A 13,490-nucleotide genomic window follows, 5' to 3' on the forward strand; every position below is an offset into this window, starting at 1 on the left:
CGACATAAGAACACAGCAACATACACCTGACATCAAATTCTTGAAACTGAAAAAGAAAAAAAAAAAATTAACAAAAATATGGAAGAGAAAAAAAAACGAAGAACTGTAAGAAATAACAGCAAAGAAGACATGATGAAGCAGTATGGATGGCATGCTAAGACAAGCACACATGGTACTGGCACGTAAAATTGTGTTAACATGCCCGCGGGATTAACATCACATATAAAAATATTCACACACACATATTAGTAAGTATGTTTATATTCTTACATTGCACAAACTGCTTGTACTCCTCTCAAGAAGCTGCAGGAACACCAGCAACAGCAAATATTAAAATAAGAAAATGAAGCTAGCTTGAATAGTTAAAGGTACCTTTAGTTCCAACATCACAGCCATCACTCATTTCATATGCGATAGAGACGAAACGAACTGAGAAAATAAGTTCAAAGTAGGTAGTTTTCTTTCCTTTTCCACTTCCACTTCCACCTCCACTTTTCTTTTGTATTTATTTTCCAACAAACATGTCAACATGTAATTATGCATCCAAGCAGATACTTGTCTTTTTCCTCATTGCTGTTTGCATGACGTGTTTGTACGTGTGTTTGTGCCCTGTTGTTCTAACAACAAACTCTTATATTTGTTAAGAACTCCTTGAGCATTTTCCAGAGTTGGAAAAGGCTAATTTGTCTCTGATCAATAATGATAATCCGACAACTGTTCGTTTTTATATTACTTCTCCCAAAAGTCCTCCAAACAAATAAGTTCCGAAAATTGGAAAATTTATTGATCTAAGGTCATTGAGAAAATAAAATATTTTGCATCTCAATCCACTATAGGTAGATTTTGGTAACGCCTCTTATTCACCTTCTCCAGACAGAGAGCTTTTACTGGAATTCCTTAAATATGTATGTGGGTCTATAAGTCCTGCACTTAACATTAGTTTAGCATGCTAAATTGTAAATGTAAGAAATTTCTATGCAGAATTCTCGACTTCTAAAGCGACAATTATATTGCAGTAAAAAGTCAATTGGACTAAAATAGGGAATCAAACTGGCAATTTGACGAGGCAGGGGTTAGCATTGGAGAACAAAAATCTCCAATATAAATTTGAACGTATTAAGAGAATGGTGGATATTATTATAACAAGTGCGGTTAACACCAAACATATTGGCAAAAAAAAGCGTGGAAAGATCGGAACTTGGCATGCCAAAGTTTTAGGTATCATTAATATAGAAATTCCTCTTGTCTACAAAATACCTAAGCCCGTTTTAGATTCAGGTTTTATGAAGAATATACCGAATATACCACACTACGACTTCCACCTTAGGGAGTAGGTGATCCAAATATTATCTGACGCAACAAGATCTCATGAAATCAAATCAAATATGGTATCTATTCCCATATGTTGAATTTGAGAAATATCTATCAGGGAAATGTTCATATTTACTTATAGTAAAGGGATATTGGAACCCTTGAGTGATTGTATAAACTAGCGGGTGCTTGTAGAGATCAAGAGGTATTCATCGATTACCCATGTTTGGGTTGCTGCTCATGAATGAAGCTGATGATCAAGTAATTCTTCACAAATTTCATCTCTTCGCCGATTAAAGATGGTAGAAAGAAACCACGGTTTGTAATAATTCTAAGTCAATTCAATCTAATTAAGGAAGTGGCCACTTAAAATCGGTACGCACTGTAGTGATCATAACAAATCCCCCTGTTATCAAAATGGAAAAAGATTTACATACATTTTTGACAACAAATATACCGTTATTCTACAATGAATTGCAAGTCATTATGTTTAGTTTTAAAAAGCACAAATATCTAGAAAATCCTACTTTGTCGGGATATAAGGTATCCAAAATCAGATTTTCGGCAGATATCAGATACAAAATTTTACATCTCGGCAGCTCGAGGTTGTGTGGCCTTTAAATATGAATACGTAAAATTGAACAAAAATATTAATTTTGCAAGTAATCCGCAGCTGCCGTTTGAAGAGTCAAGCTTTTCAGACATGTTTTTAAAGAATTTTCTGAATTATACATATATAAAAAGAGAGTTTGGAAAAGCGATTGTTGTTATTTATAAGACATCACATATCTGATACAAAGTTTTAGCCAAGTTTTCATTACTCAATGACAAGTTGTCATTACTCAAATACAACTATGAAGTGGTATAATGAGAATAATATTGATGTTATACCAAAACACATCAATTAAACAAATTGCCCAAATCTTCGTCCAATCGAGATATATTGGACAATTGTTAAATGTAAATTTAAAAAGAGTGCAGGTACAGTTAATAACTAGATTTTGATGAGAACAAAGTGGAATAAAGTTAGAAGTGGGAAGAATAGTTGTGCAGCTATTAATGAGAGGCATAAGAAGAAAAGGCAGAACATTTATTCGCAATAAAGACACATAAACCTGCAGTTATATTTTTAAATCTTAATAAATTACCTTCAATTTCATGTATAAAATGTTAACATACGTTGTTTCATTTAAAAGTTATGCTCGCTTTAATCCGTACCGATTTTAAGTGGCCACTTCTTTACGGTCATTTATTCAAGAATGAGGACAGCATGTTTAAGATTCTTGCGTAACCATAGGAACTTAATCACCAGCTTTAGAAGTACTGATTTAATTGACATAGAACGAGAACGTTTAATTGACATAGCCACGTCAATTAAACGTTAGTCTGTTGGATGTAATGTATAATAAAAATTCAAAGTCAGAAGGACTCTGCACAGTTGTAATGCAAAATACTTGTTGAATATTGCATTGTTCAGAGAGTGTATTGTAGCACTCTTAATACTGTTTTGAATTTAAAGTTTCATTGATAATTTCGAGTCTCGAACAGATCTACGATTTTTTTGGGCCCATGTCTTTGGTTTATCTTTGTTGTGATACCTACATGTACTAAAGAAAACCATTCAGTTTCGCATGTCGCATCTCTCGCCCATCATATTTTCTCCAGACAGATATGTCTTCATTGAGCCTAAAATAAGTTACTGAGTAGGAAAGCAATAGATATGACCTTTTTAGAGGTTTACCTTTTAAATTTCCTTGAAATAAATTGGATTCTTTTAATTGCAAATAAAAACGACCAGTAGTTTAAAAACATGTAACAAATTCTTATTTATACAACAGTTTACATAGTCACTGTCTCTTAATACATACAGAATAATACAGCGCCTAAGATGCACTGACTGCTCAGCGACTCGCTGTTACTATTTACATATAAAGTGCCATCTTCTAGTAGTTTCATGAATTATCTAACGGAAAAACTCGAATGTTATATTTCCACAATAATTACCTAGAGCTTTGAAAGCTGCTTTACAGTTAATGTTGTCATACTTATAAACAATGTTAATAACAGCGTGTTATCAACATTGTTTATAAGCAGAAGTTTATAAACATAATGAATGATGCAAGAGTAGCCATGACAGACCGTTAAATTTAAATTGATAATGCAATTTCGTAACAACATTTAAAAAACAAAAGCATTTTTTGTAAACCTTTTCTAACTTTAATAATAGTGTTTGAATAATGAAGCATATTTCCGTCACAGTTTCAAAATGAATAAGTAGTTCATTTAAAATTCTGCTACTCTCCAAATAAAGAATATTGTAAGTTATATTAGAACATTTCTAAAGATTTTTGTTAACAACATTATTTTCTCAAACAAAAAAAACATACATACTTCACATACAAGATATCAAACAGGTATAGGTAAGTAGTCAAATAAATACATACATTAGAACTCAAATATATATTCCTAAAAATGTATAAAGAACCCTTTTAAAAGAAGCAGCAAATGTCTTGTAAGAAAAACATCAATGATTGCTTAACATCATCCTCAAAGTCTATTTGCTGCGAAATCAATTTCCCATTTTCGACTTGATCAAGAACAAAAAGAAAACTAAATTTTATTTTTTACATTTCAAAAAACTAGTTTGTCTTAGGCTTAAGTTTCTTTTAATGTACTACCAGCATTTCATCTATAAAATAACAAACTGTCTAGTCTTTTCAATTTCTCGACGTTCGTTTTAATATAAATTTTGACTTACGGCATTTTGAGTCAACTTAATACCAAAAATCCTTACACTTCTTTATTTTCTGTTTGTAATTTTTTTCTTTTTTTGGTACGTTTATAATCTTACAAATATTTGTGTGTTTTTTGGATTTTGTGCCATCATTGAATGCATTCAACAAATATTTGTTGTCTTGTAAGTCTGTTTCCGTTTGTTTGTTTGATTTCTTTTCTTATTTGTTTTACTATTCGGGGGTTTATTTGCTAAATACATGCATGTTGGTGCATATTCTTTTTTTCGTTTTAGGAGACAAAGTAGTTTATTTTTTATTTTTAATAAGAGTTGAACCATTTGTTTTAGTTTATTATTGACTCACGTAGTTATTTGTTATTTTAAATTCATTATTATTTTCATTGTACGAGTATTTTAGTTGTTTGTTGTGGCAAGAATAAATAAAATGCTAGGAAATTGCATGCGACATGATTTATTAAGTGTGTGATGGTTGTTTGTTTGTAATTTAATTGGTATTTGTTGCCACATAGGATTGAATAAGACGTATACGTAATATTAAGGAATTAATATTACGTATACGTATGCAACGTAAAAATACGGTAATTTTTACATGTTCCAATTTTGTATGCTTGTAACTTTTTATAGGGACGAGCTAACTGTTAACAAATTGTTTATATTTTATTTAGCCTTTTATCAGAAATATAGCTGATTTTCTAAAAAAAAATTTCGACCTTCCGTGGCCCGCCATATATAAAAAACGAAAAAAATCGTGAAAATAAAAAAAAAAAATAAATAAATAAACCTAAATATCGCTTGAACTGAAAGAGATAACTTACATATCTATGCATGCTTCTGGTAGATCTTCTCAAGGACCATTTATATTTTAAATTTCAACTCATTCGGATCATAAGTGGATTTTTGTCGATTTTATTTTAAAAAAATTTAAAACCAATGTGTAATGTAATTTTGCTAATTAAGGGTAAAGAGCAATATTTACAACTTTGGTATTTTTGACGATCACCACTAAAATTTTCCAGCAACAATTTTCGTGGAATGTTTTAATCCTTAAATGTCCTTTTTGAAAGGCCTTTTTTGATTTTCTCAAAAAAAAGGGTCAAATTGATCCCCAAAGAGAGGGGCTAGATGATTATGATCCTCATAAAATTCCACAATATAACTCTAACAATAAGAATTCTCTCGGACATTAAATAACAAAATTTTTTCAATTAGTAATGCTCCCATCGATCGAAAAATAAAAACTTTGACCAACTGTAAAAAAACATTCTGACCCGCTGGACTATAATTTTTTTTCTACAAAAATGATCTACCCAACATGCCCTTTCAGAATTATAAGGTCGCTATTCTGTTCCAAAAATGGTGTTAAACAGTGAATTAAATAAACCTAAATATCTCTTGAACTGAAGGTAATAACTTACATATCTATGCATGTTTTTGGACCGTTTATATTTTAAATTTCAATTCATTGGGATCATAAATGGATTTTTGTTAAAAAAAAACTTAAAAACCAAGGTGGCGTGTAATTTTGCTAATTAAGCGTAAAGAGCTTTATTTACAACTTTGGTATCTTTGGTTACCCCCACTAAAATTTTCCGGCAAACATTTTCGTGGAATATTTTAATCCATAAATGTCCTTTTTGAAAGGATTTTTTTTGATTTTCTCGAAAAAAGGGTCAAATTGACCCCTAAAGAGAGGATCTAGAGGGCTAAGATCTTCCACAAAAATTATCCACATAGAATTCCACAATATAACTCTGACAATAAGAATTCTCTTGGACATTAACTTACATCATTTTTTTAGTTTGTATAATGCTCCCTTCGATCAAAAAATAAATACAGACCAGCTGGACTATAAGTTTATTCAACAAAAATGATCTACTCAATATGCCCTTTCAGAATTATAGGATCGCTATTCTATTACAATCAAAAAGTCTCAATTTGTTGGAGAGTTTAATTAAACAAGTAAGAAATACCCTACACTAACTAAAAGAGCAAAACATTTTTCTTTTAAAATTTCAATCTATCTATATATATAAAAATGAAATGGTCCATATATGTAATGTAATCACGTGAGAACGGATGGAGCGATTTGGCTGATTTTTTTTTATTCGATTCGAAATTCCTGGTAAAACTTGGATCAACTAGTAATTAGTATTTTTTAGTGATTTTCGGAAGTGGGCCTTATATGAGAGCAATGACCAATTATAGACCGATTACTATGAAATTGGGTCGTATGTTGAATTTTTTGTGTATACCAACATTTTAAAAGATTTATGCACGTTAAAGTGATTTTCGGAAGCGGGTCTATTTGGGAGCTATGACTAATTATGGACCGATCGTAACAAAATTTGGTGACATGAATTTTGTATATACAAAATTTATATACATATATAAATTAAACATTGGTCCTTGGACCGAAAAAATAATATGTACCAAATTTGATCGAAATATCTTCAAAATTGCGACCTGTACTCTGCGCAAAAGGTTTACATGGACTGCCAACCAGCCAGCCAGACGGACGGACGGATATCGTTTAATCGACTCAGAAAGTGATTCTAAGTCGATCGGTTACAAACATCTGCACAAACTCATTATACCCTCCCCACTATGGTGGTGTAGGGTATAATTCGAGCTTCATTTTCCATTTAACAAAGTTACTGACAGTTTAAGAATTATTGAGGTTTTGTTATAGAAATCAATTTAGGAGGGATCATAGATTAAGTTGCTTGGCTTAATTAAAGTCTAGATTGCAAAGTAATTTTTTGTTTAAACATAATTTCTGATTGTTTGCAACAACAAATTTTTAATGTGTTTTGTAAATTACACAAGTAAAATATGTGTCTCATATGTTCTTCAATTATAACAAAACAATAGTTCCTCAAATGACAATCTCACCTAATTATAAAATACCAAAAATACTATAAAACTTTAACCATAGTAACACACATTTTATAAAAATAACCAAATATTTTATAGCAATTTTACTTCTAAAAAACTCTACAAGATAAAAATCAATTCCCCTTTTTACAAAGATTAAACATTAAAAAACTTTGTTAATTAGTGCAGTAGTAGTTTCTTATTATAACGAGTTGTTGGTTACAAATGTTACAAATCATACACTGTAATAGCAATACTTCAGATACTTATTTATAACCCTTCTCCTGTCTTCACCCCAGTATATTTAGTTTATTTTGTATTAAATGTTTTGATAGCAATACCTTTAACAGGTACGAGTATAAATTACAAGCAGTAGTAAATAGAAAGGGAATAAAATAGCTGTAAAAAAACTTATTTTTTGTTTCAGTTTAGTTTAGTTTGGTTTATTTTTATTGTCATTTTGTTTTGTTGTAACTAAAACTACAAACTAATTGCAATAGTTTTGTGATTTAAGTTTATTTTAGTAGATATCTTTCACTAGTGATACGAATTTGGATGGTGATTTAGGTTGGTTAGTGGATATTTCATGGAAGTGGATCAGATTTGGTAAAGACAAATTATACCAGATTGAACAATTGATCTATTTTATAGAAATGGTTTTCAAAAACGTGGCAAATATTCTGGAAAATTTGTTCTAGATGATTCTCCCAAATATTTAGCAAATCATTAAATTGAGTAAATTGAAATGCGAGAGGGATGTATTTCAATACTATTGCAATAATAGCAACAACATGGATTTTAATAGATATACATTTTAGCAGATATCTTAAGCTTGGTTTACGATAAAGGAGATTTTTCATATTTATTATGGTTTAGGGTATATTCAAATCGTTTACACTAAACTGAAATTTCTTGTTCTTTTGTGATTTACTACTGATTTCTAACTATTCATACAACAAATAATAGACGAACATTCACAAACACACAAATAATTCATCATCACACACTCATCTACAAACAAATAACTTATACTTATTTAAACTCTTGTTGTATTTCATTATGTACACAGGACCAAACAAATACACTGAAAGAAAAATTTCAAATTTATAAAATTGGCTATAACTTGACTTGAAAAAACAGTGGTAATACAGTTCATGTTATCTATAACAGCGCCTACGATATGCTGACTCACTCTCAACTTGATGTTACTATTTATATACACAGCGCCATCATCTGGAAGTTTCATGAATAATCTCACGGAAATACTGGAAAGTTCAATTTCCACAAATATCACCTAGAGCTTTTAAAGCTACTTCACAGTTAATGTTGTCATACTTAGAAACAGCGTTTCTACTGATGGAACTGTTTATAAACATGATGAATGTTGCAAGTAGATCGTTAAATTCAAATTGATAATGTAATTTCTATCAAATAAGTGTTCAGCAAACATTAATTTTTTCAAGTGTATCTTGTGTGAATTTGTGTTAATGAAAAAGTTTTGTCAATTATTTTGTAAGCTTTTAGTTAACATACACTCAAACATATGTATGTATGTATCTATATGCATTTGTTTATGTATTATTTTGTTTTAGCAATAGTTATTCCTGTTTTTGTTTTATTTCCTGTTGATGTCTCATTGTTCCATTGAAAGCGGGATTTTTCTATTATTATTTTTGTTGCTGTTGGTCAAACTAAAAGTTTAACTTTTTTATAAAAAAAAAACTTTATTTGTTATTTCTCTCGTTTTAGTAATTAATTCGAAAATAAACGTGCTGCTCTGATGATGAATTTCGTTTGTTGTAACGTTACGTTTCGGGTTTTAAGGTAAGTTTTATTTATTACAATTTGTTGTGTTCATTTGTGTATAAGTATTTACATGAATAATTATTAGATGGTTTATTAATTTGCTGGTTTAAGTTTAATAAAAGGATTTTTAAGGATTTACTAGTTCTGTCATGTCTTCATTTAAAGCTTTAAAGACCTTAGAAAAGGTTGTTATAAAAGTGACCACTAACCCGCAAAGTGTTAAAACTCTATTGTTTTTAGTGACAAACTTGTAGAAATGTAAGGGATAATTTTTCTTATCTAGTTTGTTATAAATTATAGAAAAACAAGTAAGAATGTATAGTCGGTCAATCCCGACCATATGATAGCCTACACCGGGAAGAACAGTTTTCTTTTCAAACAAGTAAGAAAGTATGGTCGGGCTTGACCCTACACTGATTAAATGAGCAAAAACATTTTTTCTTTAAAATATCAATAATTTATATTCGTGACTGATTTTTGGAAGTGGGTCTAATATGGGAGCTATGACCAATTATGGACCGATCACCATGAAATTAAGTCGTATGATTTATGTCTACATGAAAGTTATTTATGTTGGATTTTGTGTGTTTGCCAACATTTTTAAGAGATTATGCACGTTAAAGTGATTTTTGGAAGCGGGTCTATATTTGAGCTATGACTAATTATGGACCGATCCTAACAAAATTTGGTGACATGAATTTCGTATATATAAAACTTATTTGGAGCGAAGATATATAAATTAAACATTTATGACCGATAAAGTCCAATTTCGGGAGGACACTTATAAGGGGGCTAGGTGAAATAATGGACCGATTTCAGCAAATTTGATCGAAATACATAGACAGACAACCAGCCAGACAGACGGACGGACATCGCTTAATCGACTCAGAAAGTGATTCTAAGTCGATCGGTATACTTTAAGGTGGGTGTTAGACTAATATTTTAGGGCGTTACAAACATCTGCAAAACGCATTATACCCTCAACACTATGGTGGTGTAGGGCATAATTAGGTGATATGTCTTCTATATATATGAAACTTATTTGGGTTGAATTTTATTTGAAAACCAACATTTTTAAAATCTATACTCGTTAAAATGATTTTCGGAAGTGGGTCTTATATGGGAGCTATGACTAATTATGGACCGATCATCACAAAATTTGGTGGTGCAAGTAAGGCTTATATTGAACTTATTTCTTCTGAATTTGGTTTTGATATCAATATAAATAAGATATTTATGAGAGCTTAATTATTTTCAGATAGGGCAATCGTATGGGGGCTAGGAGAAATAATGGACGGACCGATTCTAACCAAATTCAATAGGCTCCGTCATAAGGACAATATGAAAGCTTGTACAAAATTTTGTCGAACTATCTTTGAAATTTCGACCTGTATTTTAATTACAAGGTTTACATGGACAGACGGACATCGCTTAAGTGATTCTTAGCAGATTGATATAATTTAAGGTGGGTGTTGGGACAATATTTTAGCATGCTACAAACATCAGCACTAACCCAATATACCCTCCTCACTATGGTGCTGTAGGGTATAATTAGAGCAATTAATAACCAATTTATTGGTCTGAGTCAGAAACACGAACATTAAATCTTTTTTATAAGGCTTATCAATTTTTTAATAACCGTTTAAATAAAAAACAAGTAAGAGTACCATATTCGGCCGTGCCGAATCTTAAATACCCTCCACCTAAATATGATGGTATAAAATCTGAAATAATATAATAATTGTTAGAAAGACTAGTTTACGCAGAAGATATTTTATTTCAAATGTACAAAAAATTGTATCTAATTCAGCAATTTATAACTGAAATTCCTATTAGAACGTTTGACACAGTTAATTATTGTATTTTAATTGAGAAATTGTCGTCTAAATTTAATTTTTCTAAATCTTCGTGTACATTATTATTTTCTTACATAGGTAACCGTAAACAGTTTGTTGGAACTGGGTTAAACGATCTACAATATCTGAGTGTCAAAGTGGCGCACAGTGGTATGAGAAAAAAAAAGAGGGAAACAAATCTGTAACTTCTAAACCCTTAGTCCGATTTTAATGAAATTTCACATGCGCAAAGGGGAAGTGTTGTCGAGTTTAAGTCTGGACCTCAACATTTTTCCCTTTTAACCTCAAGTGAAGAAACAGAGTATAAAAAAGGGTATACAAATATATTTAGACAAATTTCAAAATATTTGGTTGTGGGACTTATGCGGGAGCTATGACCTATTATGATTCGATTGTCATAAAATATTTTTACGTGATTTTTATGTATTTATATGAGAGCTGTGGCCAATTATGGACCAATATTCACAAAATTCAGTATTATGATTTTTGAATACAAATTACTGATCTGTGTACTATTTTGGTTTAATATATGGATGCTATGACCTATTATAGTCCTAAGTATTTAAGGGCTATTTTTGTAGAATTTCATATAAACAACGCTATTAACAAGAGTGGATCATATGTGGGATCTATGCCGAATTATGCACCAATATTTAAAAAATCTTGTAGTACGATTCTTGGATACAAATTACTCATCGGTGTAAAATTTTGGTTGATTGTAGATTTTTATGGATATTTGTGCAGGGTAATGTGTTTTCCTGAAGAAGTTCTTATATGGAGGTTATGACCAATTATGGGCCTATCATCATAAAATTTGGTACATCGATTTTTGTATATATTGAATAAATTTGTTTTGAATTTCAACCTGATAACAATATTTGTAAGAAATGTATGAGGATATTAGTGATTTTCGGGAGTGGACCTTATATGGGAGCTATGGTTAAATATGGACCGATATTCATAAAATCCAGAAGTATGATTACTGGATTCAAATTACTGGATCTGTGCGTAATTTCATTTTGATATCGATATGTTTATAATACTTTTTAAGGTTAATATCTTTTTTCGGAAATGGGCCTTATAGGGGAGCTATGACCAATTATCGGCCAATCTGCATAAAATTTGGTACAGTGATATCTATATATATGAGTATAATTTTTGTCGAATTTTAGCATGATAAAGATATTTATAAGAGATATATGAGTACTTAACTGATTTTCGGAAGTGGACCTTATATGGGAGCTATGGTCAAATATAGACCGATATTCACAAAATCCAGTAGTATGATTTCTAAATATAAATTACGGATCTGTGTGAAATTTTGTTTTGATATTGATATTTTTTAGATATTTATGTAGGTTATTGTGTTTTTCGGAAGTGGTCCTTATATGGGAGCTATAACCAATTATCGGCCGATCTTCATATAATTAGGTACAGCGATTTTGGTATATATGGGGATTATTCATGTCGAATTTCAACTTGATAGCGATATTTATAAGACATTTATGCTTATTTAAGAGATTTTCGGAAGTGTACTTTATATGGGGGCTATGGTCAAATATGGGCCGATCCACGAACAATTTTGTAATATAATTTCTTTTACCACGAGACTTATTTTTGCTGAATTTTATGTGGATATTCCTATTCTGTAGGCATTTATAGACCATAGAACCATATTTCGGGAAAAAATTTGTATGGGGGCTAGGAGAAATCATGGACCGATTCTTATAATTTTCACCAGAGTTACTCCGTTTATCATAAAAGTAACGAGTGCAAAATTTTATGATATTAGCTGCAATATATTTACAAAAAATGTCCAAAAATATGTGAAAATTATTAATTTTTTTTTGAGGTTGTCCCACATTTTCATTCATAACTTTGGTTCCACTGTACCGATTTCGCTGATTTTCAATACCAAACTGCTTAGGACAATAATAAACATTTTTCTTGTAACTCTACTAAGTTTGTTTGCGTATTTTGGACGTGAGCGTGTTTTACACAGACGGACAGACGGACAGACGGACAGACAGACGGACATGGCTCAATCGACTTAGAATTTCATAAGGATCAATAATATATATACTTTGTTGGGTCTAAGATGAATATTTCTCAATGTTACACACGGAATGACAAACTTATATATACCCTCATTCACCACTTATGGTGGTGGAGGGTATAATGATGCTCAATCCAGATCACTCATATGTGTGATTAAAAATTCACTTACCATATGAAAAATTAAAAAAATTGTAATCCGCTTATAACTTGTAAATTAACATTCAAGTGAAAACAGAAGATCACTCATATGTCTGATCAAAAATCCACTTTTCATATGAAAAAACTCAGAGATTCTTTATTCGCTTATAACTTTGAAAATAAATCTTTAAATGAAAAAATAAGCTTAATCTGTGGTCACTAATATTTCTGATAAAATATTGAATTTTTATATGAAAATTACAAAAATGTTTAAATCGTCAATAACTTTGTAAATAAGAGTTAAATAGCAAAACGACCTCAATCTGTGATTACCCATTTTTTTGACCAAAACCAGATTTTTTTTGTTTTAAAATATTAAAACTTTTTCAAAATCTTTTTCCAAACCAGTTACTTTGTTTGTACTCGTATAAAATTGTCAAGATAAAAAAGTTAAGTCTACTAAGTAAGTAATAAAAACTTTTATTAAATATAATTTATATTTTTCCTTTTGCCCAGTATAATTTATTTCATTTATTTTACTTTATGTAATTGCTAGAGACAATAAGACATAAATCCATCAAAATGTCCTTTGTAAGGAAGATCCATGTTAAAAATAATAAAGAAAAATATTTCATTTCACATGCGGTATGACTGATAACGTTTGTGTTTTAAAGTTTTGTACATATATTTAA

This window comes from Calliphora vicina, chromosome 4, assembly GCF_958450345.1.
Source record: "Calliphora vicina chromosome 4, idCalVici1.1, whole genome shotgun sequence".
NCBI lineage: Eukaryota > Metazoa > Arthropoda > Insecta > Diptera > Calliphoridae > Calliphora > Calliphora vicina.